A 9,265-nucleotide genomic window follows, 5' to 3' on the forward strand; every position below is an offset into this window, starting at 1 on the left:
TACACTAGTCCCAATGATTTGATAGCTACATAGCATGCCCCAAAGAGTGACTCCTCCCAAAGGTGATTGCAGAGTAAACTAGTTCCTCCAATGTAGTCCTGCTTTCATCAACCCCAGGAGACGTGTCCCCTCAAAGTCTTTAAAATAGGTCATCGCCATGCGAGGTTAGGTGGCACTGCTCTAGTGGAAGAAGACTAGTAATCATAGTCACTTTTGTAAGTATCCACTGAGAAGTTTTCCCTAACTATTCCAGATAAAATTAGTTTTAATTTTCTATTTTCCCTAAGGTCAGCATCTTTTTTTTTTTTTTCCTGGTTAAAAGTGAATTTCTACTAAGAAATTATAATCATCTGACATGGGGCCCTAGCCCAGAAACACTGACACAACATCAATGAAGGCTCTGTTTTAATTCATACTCAACCAAATCACAGTCACCAGCACTATTCTCAATGTAATGAAAAAATCTCTAATGTGCTTAATTTGTCATCAGCTAGCGGAATCTATTCTGGATATTCAGAATGTCAGGCAGACTCTTTAGTTTGTTTTTTTTTAAATTTGATTGTAACATTTAATAATCAAACTCTTTACGTAACGACTGAGCATAAAGATGTTTCTGTTTTCCTTTAAGAAAGGTATTATATTTCAGAAACATACAAGGCTACTACATTGTGAATAATAATGAACATCCATGGACCATCGCTCAACTTAAAAATGAAGATACTAGCAATACAATCGAAGCCCTTTCCATAGCCCTCCATGATGACAAACCCCAGTCACTGCTCTCAGGTAACTATTATCCTGAAATTGATATTTATTATTTCCATGAATTTCTTTATACTTTCACTGCCTAGATGAAGCATCCCTAACAATATGTAGGCATATTGTTGAATGGCATACTATATATTCTCCTGTAACTCACTCTTCACTTAATGGGAACAACTTGAGAGTGATGACTTTTTTTTCAGTGCTGTCCATATTCATAGCACCTAGAACAGTGCCTGACACATAGGAAGCCTGCAAATATTCTTTGAATGAATAAGCATTCTATTTTTGAGCTATGTTCGTATTTATATGTGTAGCTATTTTTGTTTCATTTTTCACTTCTGTATAGTATTTCATTGCATGGCTATATCACATGCTCCTGTTGAGGGACAGGAGTTTGATAACTTCCTACTTTTTTTTTTTTTTTTGGCTGTTGTAAATATGCTAAGCACTAAGAAAATCTGTCTACATATTTCTTTATGCACTCATGGTGAAATTTCTCTGGGATATATACCAAAGAGTAGAATTCCAGGGTCTCCAAAGTGGTTTGCCATTTTTCATGAGTACTAGCAGCATTTGCGTGTGCCAGAGATTTCATATCTTCATCACCACTTGGTATAATCAGACTTCTTAATGTTTGCCAATGCGATGAATGTGAAATGGCATTTCACTTTAGCATTCATTTTCCATTTTCCTGTTTACTAGTGAGGATAAACATCCTTTCATATATTTATTGGCCATTCAAGTTTCCTCTTTGGTGAACTACCTGTACATGTATTTTGGTCATTTTTCTATTTGGTTACTTATTTTTTTCCTTATTGCTTTCAAGGATACATATTCTTACATTCTGGATACTACATTTTGTCTGTTGTATGCTTTGCAAATGTCTTCCCTTTGTGGCTGGTCTTTCATGTTCTTCTCCCCACAGCACTTTTTAAAAACTTTCACTGTTGTACTTGTTCCACTGAATTGTAATGTTTTAATCCACTACATCTATTAAATCCGTTAAAAGTTTACTCCACTAGACTGTGAGATCCTTGAAGGCCAACCATTCATCATTTATGATTGAGGGCCTCGCACCATGCCTTGTACTTACTGGGACACAATCAATGCTTTTTGATTTTGAGTTTTGATTTTTGAAATGAATAAGGCTCTTTTTCCTCAGACAAGGTGAAAAGCAGCTGGTAGGGGTAGTGCTGGGTTTGGTAAACCAGAGCCCATGGGCCAAACCAGCCTGCTCCCTGCTTTTGTAAAGAAAGGTTTATTAGAACACAGCCAGGCTCATCGCTCACATATTGTCTATGGCTGCGATCATGTCAAGATAGCAGAGTGCAGTAGTTGTGACAGACACCATATGACCCACAGTTCCAAAAATATTTACTATTTGGCCCTTCACAGAGGAAGGTTGTGAGCTCGGTCTAGTAGATAAAGGTGGATGCACTGGGAAGCCTGCTTACATGACATATTTATGGCTTCCAAAGAAAAAGTACACCTCATCTCTTTGCTGTCACTTTCTTTACATTGCCAGACTATGTATGTTGCAACGTCTTACCTCACCCTACCTTAAAAGAATGAATAACAAATGATATAGAATAGTTTAAAATAATCTGAATTAATGTAGGCCCCAAATAATGCCATCAGCCCCCAAATAATGTCATCATTCTATCTCTAATCCATCAATACGGAAATGGATCTTATTTCATAAGAATGTTTACCAAAAATTGCCTCCTGGATCATCAACTACTCAAGGACAGAGGGAATGTCTTTGGATTCCTTTATAATCCACCTTCCCCCTGCCCTCCTCTCCTGGCACCTCATTCAGTGTTCTGGTCACTGAGGTCACTCCATAAATGTTGACTTGGGGCTGGTGATGTTACAGTGGGTTATTTACCTTGCTGTGCTTTGTAAGAAATAACTGTGGCAGACAGACAAGGTGTAGGATGGGTGTGGGGCAGGCAAAGCGACAGAGGGAAGCAATGGAGAAAGTTAGTCCTAAAAGCATTTGCTAATTTACAACTCCTGGGGCTGCTGAAACCACTTTCAAATTTTGCAGCCTTTGACATTTTTGCAATTTTTCCATGTCTTTGCTGCTGTTCTAGTGCCACAGATAAGAAACCCTCAAACCTTGCTCTGTTCTTGAATAATGAGATTGGAGAGAAAAGATCTTTTTCATCTTTTTAACATTAAAAAAAAAAACTAGTCAAAGCCCAGCAGTTCAACAAATATTACTCATGTCACGGCAAGAAGAAAAGGGGACTTTTGAATAAAAAAAAAAAATGGAAAAGACGAACACAAGAGGCATTGTTTGCATATCAGAAAAATTAATCTACATAGGAAAGTGTAAGAGCCTGCAATTCAGAAAGCAAAGAATTAGGACAGCCCAGCTGAGAATAATTTTCTAGCCAGTTAATTTAATTGCATAAATCATTCCTTTGTTAGCAATAAAGAGATATAATTAAAATGAGATTGCCTCTAGTTTCTATTCTCTAGAAACTAAAGGAATTGATTTTGGGCAAAGCATTCTTCCAAATACCAGATCGACAAATTACATTTACCTTTTTAGAAAAGCTAAATTATTTTGCCGTAATATCATGGTGGGTTTAATTAATTATAGATCTGCCATATGATCTTAAAGAAATAATTTATTTAATGTCCTTATAACAGAAGTTTGCAATCATGTGTGTATCCCTTTGGTAGATGCTGTGCAGATTTTTACAAACAGGTCAGAAGTTTAACAGGCAGCTGTCAGGAGGAATTTGAGGCAGTATAACGATTGTTTGGGGTTTTGCTTTGCTGTCCTTGTTTAAAATAAAAAATGCCACTGCTTAGTATTGCATAATTTAACTGAACTCATTTAGATTGGCTTTATTCTAAAATTGCTACTGGTAATTATTTGCTGTCTCTGAACCTTTGGGATTTAAAGAGCCTATAATTGTCTATTAAATAGGGGGAAATCAGATCAAAGAGGATTGCAAAAAGTCTCCTACTATAAAGCCCAGGTCTGCTGATCAGTCAATTGAATGTCAGAGAGAATTGCAAGCTGTGACAGAGAAGAGGCTCATTTTTATGGTAATGAATTTGAATTTTTTAAAATGTACTAAACTACAGTTGCTTGCTCCAGATTTTTGAAATTCATTGGCATTACTTAGCAACAGGGATTTACACAGAGGTGGGAGGGGATCCCACCAGCCTTCAGAGGGCCTGGGCTCAGGGAAAACTATGCCCCTGCACTATGGCTGCTGTCAAGTTTTCATACCACATCCTACCCCCGCAGAGACCGGTGACCCTCTTTGCTGTTTCAAACTTTAATTTCATAGTAACGTTTACCTGAGAGCAATGGGGGAGCTTGTCATCTTGGAGGGTTACAGAAAGGGTTTCAATTGTATTGCTAATGTTTTCTTTTAAGTTAGGCGTGGAACATGGGTGGTCATTATTATTCACTCCATAGGACGGTACAGATGGATCTGAACTCCCTCTGCTTTAAAAGTTGCAGAAGATTCCTGTCTCTGCTGGGCAATCTCTGTGTATGGACATCTTCTAGGTAGGTACTGCTAGAGCAGGTCCAGAACTTAGGTCCCAGATGCTTTGTAGACTTTTTACCTAATGCCACAACTTTCAGTCTCACACTTCTTCTCTTGACTCATTGCCTGACACCATGAAGATTGGCTGGTCCCACATCAACCCTTTCAATGTGCTCAAAGCCGGCAATATCTCCTTGTCTTTGTGACTAAGACCATTGACTTGAGCAGGCTATTAGTGCAACTAATAACTAAAATGTAATGTTGAGGTTAATCAACAAATATCCTGATCTATTTGGAAAGTCTGGACTGGAAAATTCGTCTGGAGGCACATTTAGTGTTGAAATGATGGCATCAGCCAGAATGGTTATGGAATTTAAATAATATTACAGTGTTAGCATTAGAAACAGCTCTTTACCCTCCAGTAGTTTCCAATTTATCACCTGATTCTGGATAATCTCTGTTAATTAATTTCAATTTTAGTCCTCCTTCTACATATTGTTTGTCTTAATCCACATCAATCAGATGAGGATTCTGACTTGCTCCACCAATAATGTGATTTTGGTTTTACTTTCTATTCAGTAAGTTCATTCATGGGTGGTTCAGATAATGTTGCTAATTAATTGGGTATATCAAGGGACATGCCAAGATGCAAAGCCTAGCCCCATGTACTTCAAATGTAATGCCTGTCCTGAAGATACATCTAAAAGACATATTAGTGTCACCAGGTGTAACAAGAATACTTAGGATATCTTGGGCCATCCCCTGAGTGCTTGGTCTGCTTCTGAGACATCATGACATTCATCCTCAAAACATTCAGAGTGTCACATGCCGTTAACTAGATTACTGACTGGGGACATTAGGGTCAGAGCAGCTTAATATCACACGTTTAGCCCAGGTACAAGGAGCAAATTATCAGCAGTTCCTAGTAGCAGTCTCTGGCTTTCCTACATTAAAACTTAGACCCCATTCAGTCAGCTGTCCTGCACCAAGTAATGGTGAGCTGATATTTAACCAAATTATTTTGCATCAGTACCATATATGGCCCTCATTACTGTAGTGTTTGAGAATAGGTTCAAAATACCCTCCAGTACACAAGTGCTTTTTGAACTGTTAGGAGTTTTAAGGGCTTTATCTTTGCAAGTACTGATAAGGGTTAGTAAGATTGCTTGATATAACCTGTCCTAGGGTTAGGCATTTGGGCTGCAACCTAGGACCAAACTCACCACCTCCTCTCCATGGTGTTCCAGACCATTACTACCACTTCTCTCTTCTGTGTCCCACAATTCCTTTACCTACCTCTTCATGTCTCACAGTAGCTTATTATTATTTCCCTGTATGAATAACTTCACCACCATCTATGAGCTCTTGCGCTTATTCACTGTTTAATCTCCAACATCCAGCACAGTGCCTGGCATAGAGACACTCGATTACTGTTTACTGTCGTTATTAACCAATAGGGAATGGGGGGGTGGTTTCCACATCCTTGGCCTCCGTGGCATCCTATTCACGTCCTTGTCTTCCTATACACAGTTCTCATCGAGAGGTATGTTGAATGCATTATACCATGTCTAGCACAGGACATTTCTCATGCTGGGTATTTAATAAATTTTGCAGAATGAAAGTCATCCTGCACCATGACAGGCCTTTTAACATCCACCAGGAGATATGTTTAGAGGTTGTCTAGAGTACGTAACATTGGACATGAAAAACCGTCATGCTCCTGAGTGGCCGCAGGCTGGCACTCCTCAGGGCTGCATCTGAGGCCCTCTTTTCATGCCCTGCACTTTCCCTAGGCTTTGTCTGCTCTTCTGATAACTCCCAATTCCACATGTCCAACCCAGACCTTTCTTCTGAGCCCCAGGCCCATGTATGCCAGTTCCTGCTGGGCACTTGGATGTCCTAGGGACCTCAATCCAACACATCTGAAATATAACTCATCATTTCCATCTCCCCTTCTTAGCAAGCAGTACCACCAGCAACCCAGTTGCACAAGACAAGGGAGAAAAAAGCCTTCCCTCATTCCTTTCTCTACCTCATGCCCCACAACAAACCAATCAACAAACCAACCAACTCTCTTTTCCAACCTGATATTTTTTTCCCATCCCTTGGGCCCATCTGCCACATTCTGTCTTGCTCTTCTCCATTTCACATGCTACAGCAAAGCCAAAATAATCACTGTTTTTAAAAAATTACTCATCTCCTTAAAACGCTCCGATGTTTTCCCATTGCCTTTGGGATAAAGCCTAAACTCCCAAACATGGCTTTCAGAGCCCTTGGTGATCTTCTTTGTCTCATGATCTTCTTGCCTTCCCCAAGCTTTAAACAGTGGTCGTTTCCTCTCAATGTGCAGATCTCAACGCAAATGTCATCTCCTCAAAGATATACTCCCTGACCACCCTGGCTAAAGCAGCCCTGCCCCTAACCCACTCAAACTCTGTCTCATTATTGTATTTTTTTTCCTTTGATGAACTTATCAGTACATTGGGTTATCTTATTAATGTTTCCCTGTTTGTTTTTTGTCTTCTACTAGGATTTAAGCTCGTCTTCAATGCCTATCATACTCAAAGCTGCACCTCTAGATTCTAGAACAGTGCCGGCACATAGTAGACACTTTATAAATATTTGTAGATTCTCTGAAGCCGGCTTTATGTTCTGGTTATTTTCATGACACATCATACTCTGTCTCTCTCATTAGGGGCCTTTACACATGCTATTTTGCCCCCCTACCCCATGCCTAACACCCATTTTTCTTTTAAGCTTGCTAACTGCATTATTTACAGTAAACAAGATATGGAAGTAACTTAAGAGAAGGTGTGGTATGTATATACAATGCGATATCACTCAGCCATAAAAAGAATGAAATCTTGCCATTTGCAACAACATGGATGGACCTAGAGGGCATTATGGTAAGTGAAATAAGTCAGGAAGAGAAAGACAAATACTGTATGATGTCACTTATATGTGGAATCTAATGAACAAAACATGACAAAACAGAAATAGAGTTATAGATACAAACAGGAGGTTGCAGGGGGTGGAGGGAAAGGGGGAGATTAAGAGGTACAAACTTGTAGCTGCAAAATAAATGAGTCATGGTTATGAAATGTACAATGTGGGGAATAGAGTTAATCACTAAGTAATATCTTCGTATGGTGACCTATCATAAGTAGACTTATTGTGGTGATCATTTTGAAATGTACAGAAATACCAAATCACTATGTCATGTAAGAGGAACTAACAGTGTTGTAGGTCAATTATATGTCAAAAACAAACAAACAAACAAACTCATAGAAGAAGAGATCAGATTTGTGGTTACCAGAGGCGGGGGCTGGGTGGAGGTGGAATTAGATAAAGGCAGTCAAAAGGTACAAACTTCCAGTTATATACATAAGTACTAGGGATGTAATGTACAATATGATAAACATAGTGAACACTGCTGTATGTTATATATGAAAGTTATTCAGAGAGTAAATCCTAAGAGTTCTCATCACAAGGAAAATTTTTTTTCTGTTTATTTTTGTATCTATATGAGATGATGGACGTTCACTAAACGTGTTGTAATCATTGCATGATGGGTGTAAGTCAACTCACTATACTGTACACCTTAAGCTTATACAGTGCTGTATGGCAATTACATCTCAATAAAAGTGGAAGAAAAAATAAAGTAAAAACATTATTTCCTCTAGGAAGACTTTCCAAACCTAGGTAAGGCCCCCTGTGGCATCCTCACACATACTATACTTTTCCTATTGAAGACATTCAACACTACTGAAATAATTGAAGAATTAACTGCCTTCCACACTAGACTATAAGGGGCATATTTATGTTGTTCACAGTCATATTCCTAGAGCCTAGTATAGTACCTGGCACATAATAGGCGCTCAGTAATAACGGGAGTGGAAGAATACATGAATGAAATCTATGTTTCTACTCCGTGTTTTCAGATCAGATCCCAAAGAGAAAGCACTGCTTCCTTCCTCCCAGGAGGGTGGATAAATATTCTCCTGTCATCCCAGCATGCAGACAATCCAGTGGGCAGGATGCTGATTGCACAGGCAACTCAGATTAGAAAGCTGCAGCACCAAGCAGACAGATAGAGAAGCTATTCCTAGGGTGGTGAGTAATTAGCATACACTTGGCAGAGTGTATTGGAAGGAGCAAACATCCTTAGCAGTACTCTTGGAAAACGCTCAGAACTTAAAGCTGCACGCAAACAATGACCAATTGCAGACAGATACTAAGAAAAATCTTCACATAGTAATAAGAGCCTTATTGTTTGGAGGCAGCATTCCAGAAAGACTAATAGGACAAGAACAGAGTATACTATAATATATGGCGGAATCTCCAAAATTAGAACTAGGCAGAAGAGGAGGAATCTGGCTGTCACTAGAACAGAGCTATTTTTCTTCTCTTGGCCACACCAAGCTAAATAATTTTTTTTCTAATTCCTTAATGAGGAACAAATTGAAGAGGAGTGTTCCAATCCTATTTTATGATTGCTCTGGTTGATGTATAGAGAGTTCTTCCTAAATTGGTCATATTCCTTAAAGTGAATATTTTCATTTGCAGTTCATACTTTTTTTTAAAATAACATCTTCATATTTTTTAAAAACTCCAATGCCATTGTACACTTAGACCAGGTAGCTGCTACTGTGACACTACCAGTCAAAATGCTGGCTCTCAAGTGAGCAAATTAGGTAATTTGTAGTTTTGCTTAAACAAGCTTATTTCTCTCTGGGTAAGCTACATAAAATTCAGTGGAATCATTTGGTAGATAATGAAATCCATCAAATGACTTGCCCAGCCAAAGCGTTCTAAGGTGTACTGATGAAAGAAAATGCAGCTGGGGCTGAAGAACAGGAATTCTGCCCTAACGGCATAATTCAGATACAACCTCTCACCTCCGTGTTCTCCTATGCCTATTAATAGTCCTGTATTTTCTCTAAAGAAGAGCCTTTGCCATCCCAGCAAAACCTTAAAATTAG

This window comes from Eschrichtius robustus, chromosome 3, assembly GCF_028021215.1.
Source record: "Eschrichtius robustus isolate mEscRob2 chromosome 3, mEscRob2.pri, whole genome shotgun sequence".
NCBI classification, from domain to species: Eukaryota; Metazoa; Chordata; class Mammalia; order Artiodactyla; family Eschrichtiidae; genus Eschrichtius; species Eschrichtius robustus.